The 22,445-nt window shown below is 36.8% G+C and overlaps 1 protein-coding gene across 1 annotated transcript in view; it reads right to left on the bottom strand.

Moving 5' to 3' along the window:
• The window catches only part of LOC134213372 (calcitonin gene-related peptide type 1 receptor), a 291,025-nt gene extending 288,632 nt beyond the window's left edge, over positions 1 to 2,393 (bottom strand). Inside the window, exon 1 of the mRNA XM_062692383.1 lies at positions 1,897 to 2,393. The gene's annotated coding sequence lies outside the window, so the exon portion shown is untranslated. The remainder of the gene's footprint in view (positions 1 to 1,896) is intronic.
• Between the last annotated feature and the right edge of the window lie 20,052 nt (positions 2,394 to 22,445).

Below are 22,445 nucleotides of genomic sequence, written 5' to 3'. Positions count from 1 at the left end.
TTCTTGTGGATTTTTCCGCGGGTTCATTGAAGCTAAAGCTTATACTAAACCAAAATCAAACCGCGTGAAAAAGAACCTTGATATATTGTTATTATTAAGAAAAGTCCATTCCGACGAAATGGCCCAGTATGCGTTTTGTCGTAATTCATTTTCGACCAAATGTCAATTCAACCAACTATCAGTTCGACTATGCGTTCTTTCAACAAAATATCATTCGAACAATCGTCATACGGCTAAATGTCACAAAGCCTACTGACGCATGTACCAGTTAAGGGAAGAGGCGATATCGTATTGGAAGTAATGTTTTATGCCATCAACATTGTTTTACCATAAAGTAATAAAGGAAGCTCTTCGCCCATAAAATTAGTTAATTATGAAATAATTACCATTCACCTGTCATCAATATTACTACAGACTCTAAAAACAGTTCAGTTAAAAATAACTAAAAGTTTATCTTCACGTTCCAAATTCGTACATGGAAAAATGAAGCAAAACGTTTCAGGACCGTATGTTGGATTTATGATCTATAAATTTCCCGCCTTAGCCGTGCGGTAAAACGCGCGGCTACAAAGCAAGACCATGCTGAGGGTGGCTGGGTTCGGTTCCCTGTGCCGGTCTAGGCAATTTTCGGATTGGAAATAGTCTCGACTTCCCTGGGCATAAAAGTATCATCGTGCTAGCCTCATGATATACGAATGCAAAAATGGTTACCTGGCTTAGAAACCTCGCAGTTAATAACCGTGGAAGTGCTTAATGAACACTAAGCTGCGAGGCGGCTCTGAGCCAGTGTGTGGATGTTATGCCAATAAGAAGAAGAAGAAATTTCCAAAAAAAAAACAATTTTATAATTTTATTGTGTACTAAATTTATGGATCATGAGAGCTTCTTTTCTTTTATAAATCATATTCATCTCTTGAAGAGGTTTCACTCATCATGAACTGATCACCGGCTAACTATCGAAAAAAAGTTTACGAATCCTATAACGATATTAGTGTTCGAAGTAAAGGTTGCCTTCAAATACTATTTTTGTCTGTGTACGTCATCTGTTCAATATGGAACAAATTTGTACTTTACAATTTCATCGCCAAAGGGAAGAACATCTTTAATCAAGACCAATAGTAGATAAGATATACGATTCATGTATCTCCAATCATAATTATAAATTCACTTTGAAGCTTGGTCATAGGTGAGTGTTTCCAAGTATATTTGATAAATCAAAAAAATTCAAATATTTGTTTCACTTATTTGATATGTAACATCCGTCCGATTTGCAAACGAACGAAAACAAACGAATGGAAAAGTCTAATATTAGTCAATCCAATAGTTTTATTATTTTGTTGGAATGCACGAATTTATTGCAGCTAATCCTCACGTTTAAAACGAAGCATCACAAATCACACCCATTAATCTGATCATCACTCACTTAAGCCACTTTATGATTTTGCTACATCTTTCCCGTGCCGCCAAGTCAGAACTATATTTGAACCAGCAGCATATCCAACATAAACTGATGTGACGTGTTTTGAAACCGAAACTCACTGGTCCCCTTGGAAGAAGCTCCATTTGTCCATTCATTCTCTTCAACGTTGATAGTCACCGGAGTAGTGGAATCTAAACTACGATCATCTTATTACTTAACACTGTTAGCAGAAGTGTATTTGAACAGATGTTCATTGTAGGATTAGAATGTGGATAAATGGAATTCGAGTAGCTCAGCTGTTAATCGGCTCATGTGTGATGTCTATAGGCAAATGTATGTCAGTTTCTAGAGAAACTATTTTAAGATTAGTTTTGATTCGATCATACCACATAAGATAATAAATGAAGGTTTAAATTATAAACCTAAAGAAATTACAGAATTCGTGCTCATAATTACGGAATTTCAATACTAATTACCTTTGCTTTGATGTTGGTATCCTTTAGGCTCAGAAAAGTATCAACAATCACCTGTGAGTTCCACATTGCACTAAATGCTATTATGCGTCTTAAATAAATACATCCAGTATAATTAACACTGCTAATTTACATTTTTTTGTCCTTTGATGTTTCATTTAAATTTGTATAACCACAAGCACACGTGCTGAACTGGCGCTTGAATTTCAACTTGGATATCTTTTCCCTTCACTCCCACAGCTCCCCCATTCACACAAGCGATCTGTCACGACAATCCGAAACACCTGTTAACCCGCTCCGGAAGTCCAGATAGTGCAATCCTTCCGGCTACATCTTCTCCGAAAACAATCACCAGCTTATTGTTAAAGCACCGAGCGCGCGCATCCCGATCAACTTGATAATAGAAAACGGCCAGCACTTCTCCAAATAGTAACCGCCACAGATTTGTCACAGAACAGAGACCGACAACCGCTAGAACTGAAAGCGATGCGAAACCATTGGCAGACGAGGAAAAACTGAACGGAATCGCGCGCCAGTGCTTTTCACCGATATTCTGAATCACAGGGCTAGCGCGCGACGTTTCATTGTAATGCCTGCAACTGTTGCGCGGTTTGAAAGTTGTCTGCCTCAACTTTGTAGCACCACCCAACGGCAACAGCAGTGCGAGCACATGTTCCTCCCATCCGTTGACTGACTGGCATGGCGGTCGGTATGGGTTGAAGCGAAGGTTTCCAACGTACGAATGGCGTAGAACACGGCATAGCACGCGTGATTAGCAAAGGTTTATTTTTCCAAGTCTTAACATTAACTTGGATCTGTAGTTCAGATTTTGTACTTTACTAGCATTCTATTCTACCTTGCAGCCTAGTCAATTTTTGCCAAGGTTTCAAATTGATATACTATTTTCCACTGTTTTGATTTATATATTGATTCATCTGATATAATTCCTATCGAAAACAAAAACCAATTAGTCTTGTTTTTTTATTTTTATTTTTATTGTTCATATGCGGGCACGCACGTTGGTAGAAGGAAGCAATGAAATTAGTGCTTCATTATTTTGTTTTGAGATAAGATAAACGTGGGAGCGTAAGCATGAAACTGATCTGTTCTCCTATATAATGTGATTATCACGTCGTACTAGACATATTTCCATCCATTAGAAGAAACAAATAACTATCCAGTAATATGTAATATGATATTTGCCCATCATCTGTATTAAATTCGGCAATTTCAATATTCTTACCTTATTAACTAAGGTCACTTTTGTTTGGACCATAAATACGATTACAAAACCCGTTGGGAAGCTCTGAACACCCGGAAAGCTACGTGTTGCTTTGTTGTTTCTATTCTACTTCCAGGGAAATATGAGACACTAGTCCTATAGCTTTATCGAGGCATGCGTGCAACGAATTTGATGACCAGTACAAATGAAACAAACCATTCGGCCCCATCGACGATGCGATGTTGCACACGGTCGGGAGCTGTGTTGTAGGAACATGTTTAGTCGCTGCCGATGGAGGACGAAAGATAGCAATCATCACTTGGCGCGGAATGATGTTGAATTTGAACCATTTGCTGCTGTGTGTGGCTGGCTGCTTTCGCCGTTGGCATCGTCGTCGCTTGATTCAATGTTTATATCGCACACTAATCGCTTGTGTGATAAGAGATTTAGCGTGCCGTGCCAGAACGACCGTGTCAGTCGATCGGTTGGATTCTGCACAAGGAAAGCACATCCGTTTGCTGAGTAGGTATGAAGGTGGGTGGGCGCAGCATGAAAGATGACTTGGCATGGAGACTAAAAATAACATTAAGGAGTTATGCGTAAAAGGTGTAAGAGGAAATAAACCAATTGAATCAACTGATGCCCCACTGCTACTTAGGCGGCCCACATGATATGAATACCACGAATATACGTTCGCATTCCTGCCCGTTGTGGATCCCAAGTTAAGGGATGCAATGGCACAAATAAAGGGGAAAAACTTTCGAAAAATACAATAAAATAAAAGCTGAGGCCTTCCTTCAGGTGGTTGGGCTCGTTTCCCAGTCCGGTTAAAGAAAATTGAATATTCGGGTTGGATATTTTGTCGACTTCTCTGGGTGAAAAACATCATCGTGTTAGCCTAATGATATATAATACAATGTACAATATTAACCTTATGATATACACTCCCGGTCATAAGTTTGGGTTCAGCCTATAAAAAATATGACAAATTTTTTTTTTGCAAATATTTCTCCAGTGTTTTGTCCGATTTGGGATCTTCACGGCTCATTCGAAAGATAATGAGTAGATTTTGAACTTGAGATATTTGAAAATGTGTCATTTCTTATTGGAAGGCATGTTGAAATTTGGACCACTTTTTGTTCAAAATTAGTATACATTTTTAAACCTAAATTTTTCGAAAATGGGCCGACAAAATATCAAAGCAAGCAGTGTTGGTGGAATCAAATTTCAATCATCGAGGCTTCATGCACGAGCTAACTTGCTTGCGATTTTGTAGGGAGAGCAGCGCGCTTGAGTTTCTCGGACAGAATCGCATCGCTCCGCTAACTCGCCGAAAAATGATTTGGGGAAAGAGGGACAATATGCCATATCTAAGCATAGACTGCTTCTATGCCTTAACTATAACGATTTTGATGGGTGTTTCTACCTCACGCAACAGTTAAACAATATAGCTAGCTGATGCCATATTAAAATTAGAAAAAATCTCAATCATATTGGTAATATTCACATTTCTAAAAAATGGTGATATTTCGTTGCCGGAAAACTCATGAGGCAAAACGCAGCTTTTAGGGAACAACGTACCACGCGTCGGCACATCAGCATTCTCGTATGGACAGTGTGTGGAGACGCGAGTACATTGTAGGATAGTTCCACTATGGCGTTTTGCCTCGCCGAAATGTTAGATGTTTCATCAAAATGTGGAAAATTTCAGTTTGACACTTTTTTCGCCTAACCTACATAAATTCACGTCTAGTTTTATTAAGGCTACCTCAAACATGGAAAATATAAGTGAATACCCGAAAGTCGTTTTGCCCCGGGGGCGTTTTGGGGCCTCTTCCGCTATATGATATTAAAGTTAGAATGAAATTATATTGACTTTATACACATTTCAAAAAAGTGGTTATTTCATTGCCGGAAAACTCATGAAGCAAAACGCCTTTTAGGCGGCAGCTCTTAGGGAACAACGCACCACACGTCGGCGAATCAGCATTCTGGTATGGACAGTGCGTGGAGACGCGTAGTACATTGTATGATAGTTTCACTAGGGCGTTTTGCCTCGCCGAAATGTTAGATATTTTATCAAAATGTGGAAAATTAGGGTTTTTTTAATTTCCTATCTTCTTTTTTCTTTCACACTTTTTTCGCCTAACCTACATAATTTTACGTTTAATTTTGTAAAGGCTATCTGAAACATGGGTCCGCGACGTTAGGCATAAGGACGTTAGGCATAAGGACGATAGGCATAAGTACGTTAGGCATAATGTACGTTAGGCATAACGGACGTTAGGCACAATGTACGTTAGGCATAATGGACGTTTGGCATAATTCTGCCTTCTTTATGTCATGGGCTGTTCTTCGGATCATTTTATGCCTAACGTCCATTATGCCTAACGTACATTATGCCTAACGTCCGTTATGCCTAACGTCTATTATGCCGAACGTACTTATGCCTAACGTCTTAATGCCTAACGTGCTTATGCCTAACGGGGTATAACCCTGAAACATGATAAATATAAGTGAATACCGGAAAGCCACCGCAGGGTGGGCGGAGGTGGTTGCGTTTTTTGGCCTCTTCCCCTGTTTTGTTTACATATGGATTTATTAGCCATTGAGTATAATTCTCGCTGAGACCGGGCCTCTATTTGCACGAGGTTCTTAAAAATGCCTAAATTAATCTTCATTCGTCACCTTTCGGCGAGTATATTAAGGATCCGAATTAAATTCTCCAGAAAGATAGACCCCTCGACAGTCATACACGAGATCACTTTTGTGGACCCCTCGATTTTTTTCAATTCTTGACTCACCAAAGCTGTCATAGCTCCAACATTTCTCAACCGATCTGTAAAAGTAAAGTAAAAGTAAAGTAAAAGTAAAGTAAAAGTAAAGTAAAAGTAAAGTAAAAGTAAAGTAAAAGTAAAGTAAAAGTAAAGTAAAAGTAAAGTAAAAGTAAAGTAAAAGTAAAGTAAAAGTAAAGTAAAAGTAAAGTAAAAGTAAAAGTAAGTAAAGTAAAGTAAAAAGTAAGTAAAAGTAAAGTAAAAGTAAAAGTAAGGTGAAAGGTGTAAAAGGTAAAGTGAGGTGTAAAGGTGAGGTGAAAGTGTGAGTGAGGTGAGGTGGGGTGAGGTGAGTGAGGTGTGGGGTGAGGTGGGGTGAGGTGGGGTGAGGTGAGGTGGGGTGTGGGGTGGGGTGGGGTGGGGTGAGGTGAGGTGGGGTGGAGGTGGGGTGGAGGTGGGGTGGGGGTGGGGTGGGGTGGGGTGGGGTGGGGTGGGGTGGGGTGGGGTGGGGTGGGGGTGGGGTGGGGTGGGGTGGGTGGGGTGAGGGTGGGGTGGGGTGGGGTGGGGTGGGGTGGGGTGGGGTGGGGTGGGGTGGGGTGGGGTGGGGTGGGGTGGGGTGGGGTGGGGTGGGGGTGGGGTGGGGTGGGGTGGGGTGGGGTGGGGTGGGGTGGGGTGGGGTGGGGTGGGGTGGGGTGGGGTGGGGTGGGGTGGGGTGGGGTGGGGTGGGGTGGGGTGGGGTGGGGTGGGGTGGGGTGGGGTGGGGTGGGGTGGGGTGGGGTGGGGTGGGGTGGGGTGGGGTGGGGTGGGGTGGGGTGGGGTGGGGTGGGTAAAAGTGGGTAAAAGTAAAGTAAAAAGTAAAGTAAAAGTAAAGTAAAAAGTAAAGTAAAAGTAAAAGTAAGTAAAAGTAAAAGTAAAAGTAAAAGTAAAAGTAAAAGTAAAGTAAAAGTAAAGTAAAAAGTAAAAGTAAAGTAAAAGTAAAGTAATAAAGTAAAGTAAAGTAAAGTAAAAGTAAAGTAAAAGTAAAGTAAAAGTAAAGTAAAAGTAAAGTAAAAGTAAAGTAAAAGTAAAGTAAAAGTAAAGTAAAAGTAAAGTAAAAGTAAAGTAAAAGTAAAGTAAAAGTAAAGTAAAAGTAAAGTATAAGTAAAGTAAAAGTAAAGTAAAAGTAAAACTTAAACTATGTAGAGACTGCTGTAATGTCTTAGCTACAAAATTTTTTACGAGTATTTTTGGCTCATGCAACAGTTAAACAATATAGCTATGGAGACGCATAGTACATTGTAGGTTGGTCCCACTAAGGCGTTTTGCCTCGCCAAAATGTTAGATGTTTCATCAAAATGTGGAAAATTTTGATATTTACTTCCGATCGATTATTTTGAAAATTTTGTGGCCTAACCTACATAATTTTAAGTTTAAGTTTTTAGTTTTGTTAAGAACTCTATAAACTCTATAAACCTCTATAAACCGTAATCAATCCGATGATGACGATGATTTTATTCGAATCCGGACTAATACTAATAAAGTTTTGAACTAATTTCAATATTTTGGGGCTACTTACCGGCTTACCTCAATCATTGCATATTCATTACATTTTCATATTAACTTTTCACTTATCCAAACTAACAATTACTGAGGAATTGCTGAAAAAACGCTGAAAACTGCTTTTTTCCTAGTCCGACATTCGCATTTTTATCGAACGCATACTAACTCCGAACGTTCGGAGCAAACACATACACACTAGACCTCTTCATGTTTTCAAAAAGTATCAAAAATTCAATCGGTCAGCCCAGCATCACAATTCTTATGCTAAAATAAGTCTCCTGTCAAATTTTCAGCTAATTCGGATAAAATTTCGAGGTGGCTCAAGTCGATTTAGTGTTTTTGGGCTATTTTCAATTTTGGAAAAAATCTAACAAGAGATATAAACGTCGAAAACTATCGCAACAACTTCTATACGGAAGCTTTTGGTGTGCTCTACAAGTCTTGTGAACATTGCGATTCGTTCCGTTCACGTTTTGTCCATGTTAAAGTGATTTTCAAGCTTTTAAGTGCATAAAAATACTGTTTTCTCCAAAAGTCGTTGTTCTACAAAATTCTTGAGTTTCCGCAAATGATTGTTAATTTATTATATTATTATTCCTCTTTTTTCCCTGGAAATTTGAGTAATATAATTGCCTATGTGCGATTTACCGTTTAATTCTTAAAAATCAGAAGCTAAACATTTGTAATAAATTTGCACGTTAGGATTTCTTCAAGCAAGTTGTTCGAACAAAACATAAATTAAATCATATGACATTTGATGCTTACAACAAACGACTTCCAAATTTTGTTAAATTCATCATATGTCTGCATGCTTTTAACATTGAGTGCATTGTAGTAACAAGTGAAATCGAAGCTTCTTTGTTTGAACAACTTGTTTGAAGAAATCCTAACGTGCAAATTTATTACAATTACATTCCAAGTGGTGCATACAAAAATTTTAACCGGTAAAAACCCATATATTTGATAAACCGTGAACATGTGTTATGATACAAAATAAACATTTCGTCAAGTCTGGCAACATTATGCATCAGCTGGCATATTTTTAACACCCAATTTCCACCCACCCCAGTTGTAAACAAAATTTATTTATCGCTGCTGCACTTTTCCGTACCAATTGCCTCACTATTACAAACAAGCGATACAGTCATTAATTTTCAAAACATTGTGATGGAGTCTTGAGCCTTAAACACGGTGAATATGAGGGAATACTCAAAACGCGTTTTGCACCAGGAGATCGTCTTGGGGCCTCTTCCCTTTAGCATTATTTTTTTAATGAATTATTGGCAGTGGCCGATTTGCTACCCGCCGCTGTCACATCCAGGCGCTATAGTATATGCGCAAAATAGCCAGCAAGAGTTAAAGTTAACAGAAAGTTAACTCCTAGTGTGCCGCTGTAAGCACGCTCAAAGCAGGCGATTCATTGAAACGTATTATGCAGCGGTAGGTTGGCACATGATCATAAATATAGCTTATATTTTTTTAATTGTGTAAATTATTACTAACACTATACCAACTGTTAGGACTAAAAATAAATATGAATTTCTTAATAGATAAACTTTCAAAAGTAGTTATCAAACTTTAGAACAACTCAGCCTAATTATATTAACTTAACCGAAGCTGTTCACCTCTCGACATCGATGACCTCCTGCGTGCGTTCTACTAGTTCCAGGCATAGGAGAGTATAAAAAGTAAGAACCGGCGACAAGGGAGCTCGACCAAAAAAGGGAAGGCGGGATCGGAAGTAAGGTTTGAACTAGAGGCATTGATAACAGAAACGTGGATTGGTATGTGCCGCCGATCGAACCGTCAAAAAACAGCAGCCGAGCAAAAGACCTGTCAAGCAACCAAAGATTCGGCTCAAATACTGAAAACGGCTTAATTCGATTTAATACCATTTATGAATGAACAAATTTTGAATGCATTTTACATTTGCTATCAATAATATATGCAAATCAATGATAGATTATGAAAAGCAAGCTTTGTTTATTGGATTCTATTGTCATGTGATGTGAACACATTAAATAGCGGTGTGTGAAATTTTACGTGGATAAATTATTTCTTCCTTTTCATGTGGTGTTTTTTTAATGAAGAAGATTGGCTGCAGTGTTGCGGGAGTTACATTTTCTATTCGCGTTTCTCTTATCAAAGCCTCTCATTTTGAACACGCCAGTTTGAGTGCTAAACCTTAAAAGGGGACGGACATCGAAACCCTAAATCCAATCGCCGGACGGTTTTTTTTTCTCGTGTATCTGTTTATTCGAGCAAGTGTCGAGCCGAATTTGGTTCCCTCAGACCAACGAGACTGTGCTCTACCGTCGTGTACCTCGGAGGTGTATCCCCTCACCAAGAGAACCCTCGTGAACGACTACTCCGATCAGTTCCAACGACGACCCAAGCCGAAAAGGCCGCTTATCGATAAGGGACACGAACACGTGGGTGGTGCGGTGGCGAGTCCTTGAGCTGGTGGCCGGTGAGCCCGCAAACCATTACCGCGCTAACGGGGCGAGAGAGTGGCAGCCACAGTCTTGGTGGTTTGGTGAGGTTCTGTGAGATCCAGCGGGACCACCCCCTCTCTCAGGCTGGCCCAAAATCCGATGCGCTGTCACCCCTCCCCCCCCACGAGCCAAAGGACGTCATCGGGAAAAAATACCCACAATGTGAAGCTACACGATAGGACTCTGAAGGTTCACATTCCGTTAATTTATTTGCGATTGTGTTTTGTAATTTGGAGAAATTTTATGTAACCTTTGCTTATGTATAATGGCGGTCCAAACAAGGATCGATTTATTTCCAATAATGCGCATTTCGTATAACTAAAAGCAGCAAGGCTAAAGTTAGAATCTTTTGAAAAAGTTACACTTCCCTGCTACAGACGTCAGCCACTCTATGATTTGCCATTGAAATTTGACGCCATATATGCGAATACATTCTTACATTGTATACCGACGCCAAAAGATTTTGATTTGCACTTTGAAGAAAATGACTTGGTTTTTTTCGGGAGCACTATGATCGAACGAACGAAATGCGAAGCCATCGAAGACGTAGTTCTACTTAAAGCGGCCCTTTTCAGTACTCCAGCCTTGCTCACAGAAGAGAGGGGTTTTTCGTTCCGCACACGTAGAAAATCTGAATTTTAAAAAGTATTCCATTTACTACTCCGCCAACGTCGGCCACTCGATGATTTACCGCTGAAACAAGATAGACACCATCCATGCGAATACATTTTTGCTGCGTCTCCCTCCGACGAGCGCTTTTACTGCTACCAACTCCAACTTTCTTCCGTCGCCAAGCGGTTATGATTTGCACTTTGAAGAGAATTTGCCTCTGCTTTACCTTCTCTTGTATAAAATGGTGTTTCAATCCACAATGAACTTTTCTAATCACTAACAGCTAGGGTTTTTAGTACCGACCCTTTTTGGCGAGTCCCGGTACTACGGTACTGAACCCCTCAGTACCGGGAGTACCGGGAAAATACCGGTACTGGAAGATTTTTTTTTTCGAAAATCATTAAAATCAATAAAAAGTCAGGATTTAATGGTAACGATTCAAACTTTATTCATTGCTTTGTGTGTATTCAACACTATCAAAACGTACAGCATATTTAATGTTTCGTCAGACATACGGGATCGTATTTTAGTAGCGAAGCTTCCAGAAACAGAGAAAGCTCTTTCTGAGTCTACAGAAGTAGGGCGAACTGTTGCTAGTGAATCATGAAGCATTGCCAAGTATTTTCCTTTCAGCTTTTTCTGAGTCGTTGTAAGTTAACTCTTGTCTTACAATCTTTACGAATCCTGGTGCAGTAATCGAACTTACAGGAACAAGCGGGGACGATTTGGAAAAATACTGAGGAAGTGTGACGATTTTTTTGGGATGTCACGATGTCGTTGCGGTTTAATTGTCTTGAGGTACGTCATCGTCGCCTGACGTTTGTCCTAATTGATTGTCGTTGTCGTCACTGGCGAAACATCTTTTGCTGGCAAGGATATGGCACTAAATGTCAACGAAGGAAAAATGAGTACGTTTTGACAGATAGGTAGCCAACATGTTTGGGGACGATAACAAAGAGAACCGCAGCAACAATCGTCATCTATAGTTTATTTACTCTATTGCCAGATGTTTGAAATTTAAGTAAAAAAATAATATCTTTCTTACTAGCTGCTGCATTCAAATAATGTAGTTTTAACCTTCGGAAGTTTTAACCAAAACTTTTTCCTTAGTACCGAAAATACCGGTATTTTCATTAAGCTAGTACCGATATTTCGGTACCGAAAATTGGTCGGTACTCCCGGGAATTCCGGTACCGGTACTCCCGGTACTAAAACCCTACTAACAGCAACCAAGTGTTAAACACTTAACTGCTGCTACTGTCTGACATTCACTCTATGATTTTCCGCTAAGATTAGAATAGCATATAGAATACATTTTCAGTACCTCCACTGAAGTCCTGGAACCTCAACCGACGCTAATTTTGTCATATTCTCTTTAAAATGTTAAAATAAAATGTAGATCCTGAAAATTTCTTTTCATAATGCGACTTTCTTATCACTAACAGCAACCAAACGTTGGTCCGAACATTGAATGGAAATTATTCTTGAGTGCTGCTGCTGTTAGCGACTGCCTCTCAATGATCCGCCGCTTTCTGCTAGGACTGCTGCTACCAGCATCATCGTTGCGACAGTACTACGCGGCCCTCGAGTTTACTCTCTGTGAAACATGAAAATTAAACTGAGGTTAGACACTAGCCCATAAATTGCACAATTTTGATGTACTGATTTTAACAGTGTCTGACGAAATTGAATTTTTCAACAGATTAGCACTTTCAACCCATTTCCTTTAACAGGGGTAATATCTTAAAAAGTACGTCGATCGATTGGTACCAAAATCTCCGAAATCGGTTGGAAGAGTGCTGAGATATTCGCTAACTACTTTCCGTGACGGTCTAAAATTTGAATTTACACAATCCTATCTTTCCGAAGAACGTAAACCTACGTAAAAAATAATCAGAGCATTCGATCATTTCCGGTCTAAATTACAGCTTCCGTTTCAACTCACCCCGCTTTTCAACTTGACCCGCCCTAGCAGCAAACTTGTTCCAAATTGGTTACTGCAACTCCTATGATACCAGATTTAGTTACAATCAAGTGTCTGGCACCATTTTTGTTTGATTTGTGCTGTTCTGGCGGTGTACCGTACCACGAAATAATAACGCCAAATGGGGATCCTAACGCCAAATAGAAGATGGCCAAACGGAGCTGTCGACATTTAGCTGGTATTAGTATAATTTTAATTTTAATAATAATTTAGTGTTTGTCATTGTTCAAATCGTTTATATAGTTTAATATTTACAGCATAGGTACCGTGTTTTGAGTTACATTATCAATCCTATCAATATACGTTATAATTTGATCTAAGCTTATTGGATGTGCTATCCGTTGTTGCTTAGTCGGGCCTCTTCCAATCGTACAATGGTTACTGGATTTCTGTTCAAGTCATGTACTCTCACGTCGGTTCATGTGAACGTCATCTGCGCCAAGCCGAGAGGCATAGTCTGAAATCGACCAAGAAATTGTTTTTTAATCCAAATTTAACGATGTCGAGTTGCTGAAAACAATTAGTTAATTGAATACTGGTGTATTTTGCTTCGTTGTATAATGAAGTTACTTTCGAGACTCCTTACATACAGTGAACCTGTCCAATTTTTATTGATTTCCATATTCAATTTGAGTAAGGAGTTGTGAAATCTAACGATTATTTTTACCATTGTTACTGCTAGCATATATATGTTTGTATATCACTTTGTTCTTAAAGGAGGATCTGATTTTTTACTGTCTTGGTCGCAAGTGATTATTTTGATATGCCAAAAGCTATAATGTATTTTATCAGAATTCCAATCAATTCGTATTTTATGGCTATGTAATGAAACTTCTAAAATATTTTAATTTTATATTTATTTACAATAATTTGATCCCTTTACTATAAAAGTTTGCCAATACTTTACTACAAAATACTTGCTTTACTACAAAAGTACTACTACTTGCTTTACTACAAAAGTTTGCCAAAGTATAATGAGAAAATAGAAATACCACAACAACTGACAACTGATTAAGCTTGATGCTGATTCAAGCACTTTCTTTTTAACAAGGGCTCACTGTATTGGCCAAACCACAAACCGCAAATCAAAATATCTCACTTGCCCCTTCTACAAATTATTCTTATTCATATCGCCCGGAAGCAAATATGTCTTTTATGGTAAAAGAAGATACAATGGAATACCTATTTTCGTCCCAGTTATCAATGGCCTCGAAACGTAAGAAGCGATACCTTCTTCTTCCAAGACAGCTTCAATCATAAATGATCTAGAAAGTAATCAGTTTGCCAGTTGTGACGGGAAAAACATCATCACAAGCAATATGGTTGCCATAGCTCATAGAAACTGAGCACAATGGTGATGTGAATTTTATCGAACTATGCATTTCTACGCTCACTGAAAAGTAGCATCAGACAACAAACTTTATGTCACGTCATGTCATGGTGCATGTGGTGAACCGATCCAATTGAAAATAAAACTAAACCCAGACAGACCAATGGAAATCCCCTCGGAAGTGTGCTGTTGTGGATATGCGTTTCCATAGTTGTCGATCAGCGCGGGAAAAAAAGCAGCAGAGACTACACCGAATGATGCGACTGACTAGGTTGGTTGGTGTCACAAAAGGCGACAACGAGAGAATTTTCTAATTAACTCTATCTCAGACGATGGCAAAACTGATAACGGAGTATAACGCACGGCATCGTGGTGGAATCCAGCAGACAGCAGTTTGAATAAGTTAGGTTCCTACGCGGAATGTGACTGACCGGAGATGATGCATGTTGATTGTCATATGACACTGTTTGCTGTTTGATGGTAAGGTATACCGACGATATGGCTCACGGATCGGGAAGTTTGCTTTGCCGGGTGGATTTAATAATAGTCGAGCTACTGGGGCTCTGGAACGACTGCAGAATAGTTAGATACTTTGTAGGCTTATTTGTCGATGGTGTTGATATGTGAGCTACGAATGCGCTTATCCATGGCGGTATAGTGCAACAAGTAGGTCATATTGACGTTGATTCGCTAAGGATCAAGGATTACAAAGTTTAACCAAAGATAGTTTCTTTTTCGACGTGCAGTTCAGCCGCTTGGAATATGAGAGCGAAACATATTTATAAAATTTATTCTTTTTATTTTATTCGAAGGCACTGCATTGTACATCGTTGCATGTTGGCATCTGCAACTCCGCCTTTGCTGACTAACGATTTGTGGGCTGCCCAATGAACGGCCCGCGGGCGGGATTCGGCTCTCGCCTCCATTTTTTGTGGCCCATGCACCCTGGCTGAAAATGCTTCATAACCGGCCGCCCACAATTTTATCTATGTGGCTCGAGAAGCTTTTTTTCATAATTTATACTGTAGTGCCTGGGTTTGCTATTCATATGGGGCAGATATACGATTACAGTTAGTGTAGGATATCACTGGTTAACAAAAAGTTTGGTTATCGACCCCTTCACTTTATGTGTTCTAATAATTCCTTTTAATCGTATTTGAACAAAAAATAATATTTTACATATTTTGATATGGCTGGATTGAGTTGCCCGAGCGACCCAAATGAAACAAAATGTTGATGTGGAAAACCGCGTTTTCACGTTAAACTAAGGTAACCGGTTTGCCTAATTTGTTCGTAAAGTGTTGCTGCGTTGGAGGAATATCTCGGCTTGTCTTGTCGTAGCACAAACACAGCCAGTATTGAAAAGCATCCTGGAAATGTCGGTTGTATTTCCGAGCATTTTCTCGTCAGGATTCATATTTGCAGCTTATCACAAATATTAAAATGGCCAGGCTTACTGTGCAGGTTTGAATTTGGAGATAATTCATAACTCATTGACAATCAGATTATTCAGTAATGAATAACATGATGAACAAAGATTTTTGAATCCACGAAAGGGAGAAACGGGGACAGCCGTACAAACCGTTTCATATTCAGGAGGTATATTAATAGATGACGGGAGTTACTTTGCTAAGAAAATAAGTGTCTCACCTTGCTGATCCAACTTCCAAGGATGGGACACAGGTTTTCTTCCATATGTCCAGGCCCTTATTCCTAGGTTAAAGCGCCATAACTCACTATCTAAAACGAGATGAAATAAAATAAAACAAGGTATCATGTATTATTATTCAATCAATCAACAAAAAAATTGATTGATGACAATTCCTTACGACTTCTTGAAACATGACTTCTCGTAAAATTTGAATATTTTTAAATGTCTAAGAGAGAAACCGTCCATAGAAAAAGTACATTGAATCAGATATGAATGAAAATCAGCGACGTGACCCCAAGCACATTTTTAAGCCCGTTTTCCCGAAAATAATTTATTATGAATAATAGTCGATAAGCAAATATAATGCATAAATGATTACTGGTTTCTTCAAGCCCTCATTGTAAATTAGTTAGAAATTAACTATTCAACCGACGACGGCAACGAAGGCTATAACAGCGTCTTTTTATGCAAGATTTCAAACAAGTCAATAAAACATAAAATTTGTTGATTTTGAACTATCAAACTATCTAAACGGAAAATTTAAAAAAAGAGGGATCAGAAAATTTCGCCTTCAACCACAGCACACTATGACCCTTCTGATTTCCTAATTTCCTCATTTTTCGATTTTCTGTTCTTCTGTTCTTCTGATTTTCTGATTTTCTGATTTTCTGATTTTCTGATTTTCTGATTTTCTGATTTTCTGATTTTCTGATTTTCTGATTTTCTGATTTTCTGATTTTCTGATTTTCTGATTTTCTGATTTTCTGATTTTCTGATTTTCTGATTTTCTGATTTTCTGATTTTCTGATTTTCTGTGATTTTCTGATTTTCTGATTTTCTGATTTTCTGATTTTCTGATTTTCTGATTTTCTGATTTTCTGATTTTCTGATTTTCTGATTTTCTGATTTTCTGATTTTCTGATTTTCTGATTTTCTGATTTTCTGATTTTCTGATTTTCTGATTTTCTGATTTTCTGATTTTCTGATTTTCTGATTTTCTGATTTTCTGATTTTCTGATTTTCTGATTTTCTGATTTTCTGATTTTCTGATTTTCTGATTTTCTGATTTTCTGATTTTCTGATTTTCTGATTTTCTGATTTTCTGATTTTCTGATTTTCTGATTTTCTGATTTTCTGATTTTCTGATTTTCTGATTTTCTGATTTTCTGATTTTCTGATTTTCTGATTTTCTGATTTTCTGATTTTCTGATTTTCTGATTTTCTGATTTTCTGATTTTCTGATTTTCTGATTTTCTGATTTTCTGATTTTCTGATTTTCTGATTTTCTGATTTTCTGATTTTCTGATTTTCTGATTTTCTGATTTTCTGATTTTCTGATTTTCTGATTTTCTTATTTTCTGATTTTCTGATTTTCTGATTTTCTGATTTTCTGATTTTCTGATTTTCTGATTTTCTGATTTTCTGATTTTCTGATTTTCTGATTTTCTGATTTTCTGATTTTCTGATTTTCTGATTTTCTGATTTTCTGATTTTCTGATTTTCTGATTTTCTGATTTTCTGATTTTCTGATTTTCTGATTTTCTGATTTTCTGATTTTCTGATTTTCTGATTTTCTGATTTTCTGATTTTCTGATTTTCTGATTTTCTGATTTTCTGATTTTCTGATTTTCTGATTTTCTGATTTTCTGATTTTCTGATTTTCTGATTTTCTGATTTTCTGATTTTCTGATTTTCTGATTTTCTGATTTTCTGATTTTCTGATTTTCTGATTTTCTGATTTTCTGATTTTCTGATTTTCTGATTTTCTGATTTTCTGATTTTCTGATTTTCTGATTTTCTGATTTTCTGATTTTCTGATTTTCTGATTTTCTGATTTTCTGATTTTCTGATTTTCTGATTTTCTGATTTTCTGATTTTCTGATTTTCTGATTTTCTGATTTTCTGATTTTCTGATTTTCTGATTTTCTGATTTTCTGATTTTCTGATTTTCTGATTTTCTGATTTTCTGACTTTTCTGATTTTCTGATTTTCTGATTTTCTGATTTTCTGATTTTCTGATTTTCTGATTTTCTGATTTTCTGATTTTCTGATTTTCTGATTTTCTGATTTTCTGATTTTCTGATTTTCTGATTTTCTGATTTTCTGATTTTCTGATTTTCTGTTTTTTTGATTTTCTGATTTTCTGATTTTCTGATTTTCTGATTTTCTGATTTTCTGATTTTCTGATTTTCTGATTTTCTGATTTTCTGATTTTCTGATTTTCTGATTTTCTGATTTTCTGATTTTCTGATTTTCTGATTTTCTGATTTTCTGATTTTCTGATTTTCTGATTTTCTGATTTTCTGATTTTCTGATTTTCTGATTTTCTGATTTTCTGATTTTCTGATTTTCTGATTTTCTGATTTTCTGATTTTCTGATTTTCTGATTTTCTGATTTTCTGATTTTCTGATTTTCTGATTTTCTGATTTTCTGATTTTCTGATTTTCTGATTTTCTGATTTTCTGATTTTCTGATTTTCTGATTTTCTGATTTTCTGATTTTCTGATTTTCTGATTTTCTGATTTTCTGATTTTCTGATTTTCTGATTTTCTGATTTTCTGATTTTTCTGATTTTCTGATTTTCTGATTTTCTGATTTTCTGATTTTCTGATTTTCTGATTTTCTGATTTTCTGATTTTCTGATTTTCTGATTTTCTGATTTTCTGATTTCTGATTTTCTGATTTTCTGATTTTCTGATTTTCTGATTTTCTGATTTTCTGATTTTCTGATTTTCTGATTTTCTGATTTTCTGATTTTCTGATTTTCTGATTTTCTGATTTTCTGATTTTCTGATTTTCTGATTTTCTGATTTTCTGATTTTCTGATTTTCTGATTTTCTGATTTTCTGATTTTCTGATTTTCTGATTTTCTGATTTTCTGATTTTCTGATTTTCTGATTTTCTGATTTTCTGATTTTCTGATTTTCTGATTTTCTGATTTTCTGATTTTCTGATTTTCTGATTTTCTGATTTTCTGATTTTCTGATTTTCTGATTTTCTGATTTTCTGATTTTCTGATTTTCTGATTTTCTGATTTTCTGATTTTCTGATTTTCTGATTTTCTGATTTTCTGATTTTCTGATTTTCTGATTTTCTGATTTTCTGATTTTCTGATTTTCTGATTTTCTGATTTTCTGATTTTCTGATTTTCTGATTTTCTGATTTTCTGATTTTCTGATTTTCTGATTTTCTGATTTTCTGATTTTCTGATTTTCTGATTTTCTGATTTTCTGATTTTCTGATTTTCTGATTTTCTGATTTTCTGATTTTCTGATTTTCTGATTTTCTGATTTTCTGATTTTCTGATTTTCTGATTTTCTGATTTTCTGATTTTCTGATTTTCTGATTTTCTGATTTTCTGATTTTCTGATTTTCTGATTTTCTGATTTTCTGATTTTCTGATTTTCTGATTTTCTGATTTTCTGATTTTCTGATTTTCTGATTTTCTGATTTTCTGATTTTCTGATTTTCTGATTTTCTGATTTTCTGATTTTCTGATTTTCTGATTTTCTGATTTTCTGATTTTCTGATTTTCTGATTTTCTGATTTTCTGATTTTCTGATTTTCTGATTTTCTGATTTTCTGATTTTCTGATTTTCTGATTTTCTGATTTTCTGATTTTCTGATTTTCTGATTTTCTGATTTTCTGATTTTCTGATTTTCTGATTTTCTGATTTTCTGATTTTCTGATTTTTCTGATTTTCTGATTTTCTGATTTTCTGATTTTCTGATTTTCTGATTTTCTGATTTTCTGATTTTCTGATTTTCTGATTTTCTGATTTTCTGATTTTCTGATTTTCTGATTTTCTGATTTTCTGATTTTCTGATTTTCTGATTTTCTGATTTTCTGATTTTCTGATTTTCTGATTTTCTGATTTTCTGATTTTCTGATTTTCTGATTTTCTGATTTTCTGATTTTCTGATTTTCTGATTTTCTGATTTTCTGATTTTCTGATTTTCTGATTTTCTGATTTTCTGATTTTCTGATTTTCTGATTTTCTGATTTTCTGATTTTCTGATTTTCTGATTTTCTGATTTTCTGATTTTCTGATTTTCTGATTTTCTGATTTTCTGATTTTCTGATTTTCTGATTTTCTGGTTTTCTGATTTTCTGATTTTCTGATTTTCTGATTTTCTGATTTTCTGATTTTCTGATTTTCTGATTTTCTGATTTTCTGATTTTCTGATTTTCTGATTTTCTGATTTTCTGATTTTCTGATTTTCTGATTTTCTGATTTTCTGATTTTCTGATTTTCTGATTTTCTGATTTTCTGATTTTCTGATTTTCTGATTTTCTGATTTTCTGATTTTCTGATTTTATAAATGATGTAATGATGTTGACAGTAATGGAAGTGGAACCAGGCTTTAGAAATTTTGTTCTCTTCGAAACTAGATAGCACTATTTTTACAAGATAATCAAAAATGTCCGAACTGTATGGTCCTGTATGAAACAAAACTACTTTGGTTCTTGATAAAACAGGGGGATCAAGTCTCCCAACCTTCCCCTATATTAAAGAAATGGATTGAAAATGCCTTTTCATCATTTTGAAATTATCATTAGTTGTATCTTTTCCTAAATTGAAAAAATATGTCTGCAGAAAAAGAAATAGATGACGATACGTATGAACACTTCACGTAGTGAAAATAAACTCCAGAAGCTTCCGAATGCTGTCAAAACAAATTTATTCCCACCGCCACGCAGCGCGATAATAATCGACGATTAATATTCATTTATTACTCCCTTTAAAATTTATTTACGATAATGGGCAGTTACGAACACTTTATCGAAACTCCATTTTTCTCCAGTGGCTCTGCCCAGTGGTCGAGTGAAGACGATTTATAGCTTATTTTAGTTTTTACTGTCTCCGACTCAATATTTTTGCCGATGACCAACCTTGGCAATCGCTATTTAAGGGATAATTACTGCCCCTGTCATAAGTTGTGAGTTACCTTTGGAGGTTAAAAACAAAGTAAATACATATAATCAGATATCTTCATTATGGCATAAAGCCGACAGCCACCTACTTTCTTCGCTCTGGATTCAACTTTGACATACGAGCAACATATAGCTCACGCCTTTCCTGTGTTACACAGAAGGAGCAATTCGCGAGGATAAAGACCAATCATGGATATCGACGTCTGTATTTCCCAGAATGAGGTAAACGCAAAACCACATGGGATCTCGGCCTTTATCTCTTCTTCCATGATAATGTAATGATCACGCCTGGCTGTTTCGCCTTTTATTTATTATCCTGCGGTCTTTCCCCCAGCTCTGACTTGGTGGCTACCAGCATTACATTTTGTCTCCACCACGCAATTGACTACCGACGACCGCGCTACTAGCATACAAAGGCTAGGGCATAAAAAGGAGTGATAACGATATTTATGTGTGAACGGCATAAAATAAACGTTGATAAATTATCGACGCGGTTGCTGCGCGATCACTTCTGTAATGGGCAAACAGTGGCCGCCTTTGAGCCCTCATAGGAGTTATGACAAAATTTTTCTTCATTAAAATAGGCTTTTAAAGCGAAATCAGGTCTCACCGAAGGTGATTTTCGAGACAGAAGAGGCGTTTTATGATGTGTGAGATTTATTGTTGTCAATATAAGCAGCCAACGTCATATCGGGTTATAATTCGGGTGGTTATATATAATGATGATGTTTATACGCTTAAAAGTAGCCGAGCTATAAACATAATAAGGATCTTCGATTTGCCGAAGAGTTATATTTTGACAAGAACTGTACGTTTAGTCAACGGAGATTGTCAGCGATATGTAACGACTTTTTTATGCAATAACAAAATGAGGCAGATCTTTCGGGTGAGCAATGCCTTTGTTTGATTAGCCTAATTTGTGCATTCCTTCCATAAAAATAATCACATTTGATCTTTTCCGTGAATAATATTTTTTTTGTTTTTCTGTTCTGGATCGATTTCTTACTTATGTAAAGTCTACTTTCCCAAAAAATATTAGAACCCCTAAAAGTTCACTTGGATTGAAACAACAGTTTATCTACAGCTTTGCATATGCAAATTAATTTAAAAATACGTTGTAGTATTTTTATTTGTGAATGTATAAAATTCAACATCAAGTATTCTTATATGTATTTTTAGAAAATGTCTTCTTCTATCTTCTATTTTTTGTAATATCTGGAACTATATGCAAGTAATTCTGTATGGTGCTATGTTGCGATGTCAACAAAGATATATTAACGTATTGGGGCAATACATTACCATTGGATCAAATCGAACAAACAACTCCAATACGCAAAAGTCATAGAGATAACTAACTATCCTCACCATTCACCTCTATTCGATGGCGGCAACCCAACAAATCAAACAAACCATAAAACCTAATTATGGGTTAAGAATGGTTTATCGAACAGCCATAACCAGGAGCAATCGCCGTTGTCGTCGTCGTCGTCATCGCCGTCGCCGACGTGGTCCACCGTCATCGTTGGCGCTTCCGATCGAACGAATCGATCGATTACTTTTCATCTCTGCTGCCTGGTGTCGGATGGAGCCACCACACACAGCATACAAGGCAACAAGTAGTAAAATTTAATCGCTTACACGGCTGAATCAGATGGTTGGTCATTGCAGTCGAACCAGCCGCTCTCTCACATGGTGGGGAAACGATGCAGTACTCAATGCGCTGCAAAAGAGCGGATCAAGCGGCTGCCTTTGCCAACTTAATAGCCAATCAAATTCGACACGTGAACGTCCCGAGATGGTGAAGGAAAAGCTGCACATCTTTGCAGAATGCAATATGAAAACATGACTGGCATGTAATACCCAAGCCGAGCGATAAATTTTCCTAGAAAGGGGCAAATAATAGTCACAAAATAGGGCCGATAGCTGCCATTTCCTGGTTGATTTATGGCATTCAGAATACAACCAACAACGTTCGAGAATTCGTCATCCCGGACTGAACGAGGGGAAATGA

This window comes from Armigeres subalbatus, chromosome 2 (assembly GCF_024139115.2).
Source record: "Armigeres subalbatus isolate Guangzhou_Male chromosome 2, GZ_Asu_2, whole genome shotgun sequence".
In the NCBI taxonomy this organism is placed as follows: domain Eukaryota; kingdom Metazoa; phylum Arthropoda; class Insecta; order Diptera; family Culicidae; genus Armigeres; species Armigeres subalbatus.
The sequence above is the reverse complement of the archived record's forward strand: the minus strand, read 5'-3'. Positions and strand labels throughout refer to the sequence as shown.